This window comes from Terrapene carolina, unplaced genomic scaffold (genome assembly GCF_002925995.2).
Source record: "Terrapene carolina triunguis isolate 2854851 unplaced genomic scaffold, T_m_triunguis-2.0 Scaffold95, whole genome shotgun sequence".
Lineage (NCBI taxonomy): Eukaryota > Metazoa > Chordata > Testudines > Emydidae > Terrapene > Terrapene triunguis.
In genome coordinates this window covers 45017818-45019029 of record NW_020664446.1, presented here as the reverse complement: position 1 = coordinate 45019029, position 1212 = coordinate 45017818, and positions in this window count along the sequence as shown.

Below are 1212 nucleotides of genomic sequence, written 5' to 3'. Positions count from 1 at the left end.
TCAACAGTTAAAACATGTAGACCTATAAACACAGAATAGCATAGCATAAAATGCAAATCCTGTTTTACATGCAGTGAAATAAGTACAGTATTTAAATCACAAGAGCCCTTACTTTGTTGCCTGGATGGCTATTGACAGACAGTACTGGGAATGACTCTTGTGCCAATTGAACATTTTAATGAAAATAAAAACAAAACAAAAAAATTATTTTCACAAAACCCATTAGACACATCCTTGTTTACAATTACTACTTGGTCAAAAAGAAAATGAGAAATAAACTTCATTTTGGCTGTCACCTATGTAAGATGTTGTGTGATTGTGCGTGGGTAGGTAAGCAACAATTGTGGTGGATGGGTGCAAATTATTATTTGTGATGGTGTACTATAGTTATGGCAGGGGTTTTGTGACGCACAATGTTAGTTGCAGCAAGGAGTGCAGTTTTGTAACTGTGATGTAGTCGTAGGAATGCTGCAATTAAAATAAAATAAAATAATAATAATAATAATAATAATAATACCTACTACTTCTTATATTGGGTCTTTCATCTGTACAACTCAAAGCAATTTCCAAAGAAGGTCAGTATCTTTAGGTTGGGGGGCGGGGGTGGTGAGGAAAGGGTAGGGGGTGCTGTGAGTGTTGTAGTTGTCATGACACCAGGGAAGTGTAGTAGTAAGAGGATGTACCTGGTAAAGATGGGGATGTGTATGGTAGAGAAGTGCAGCAGTATATTGCTGTGGTGCAAGAAAGGTGTCAGGGAAGGACAAAGGTCTATGTAGCGAACTGTTGTGGTTCTGTTTAGGGAGCAAATGTATCTGTGAGGAGGGTGTGCTGCCCTGGTCTTGTGTGTGGGCCTATAGTTGTGGAGGCTGTTGTGATTGAACGGAGGGGGGAGGGGGAGTTGTGGGAATGGTGGCTCTAGGGAGCAGCGATTTTTTAGTTGGACAGGAGTAGTGTGAGGGAGCTGATGGGGGGGTGTCAAGACAGTGTGGGGATGTAGTTGTATGAAGGTTAAGTGTTCCTAGGGGACAGGAGGTAATGATGGGTGTAGTTGTGTTGGTGGGAGAGGGAGCTATGATAGGGTGTTGCTGTGCTAGAAGCTGTGGGGGTGTAGCTATGCTGTGGGAGTGTAGTTATGTTGGGGGACAGAGGCTGTGATAGGTGTAGTGCTGTGGGGTGTAGCTGTGCTGAGGTAAAGGGGCTATAAGGGTGTAG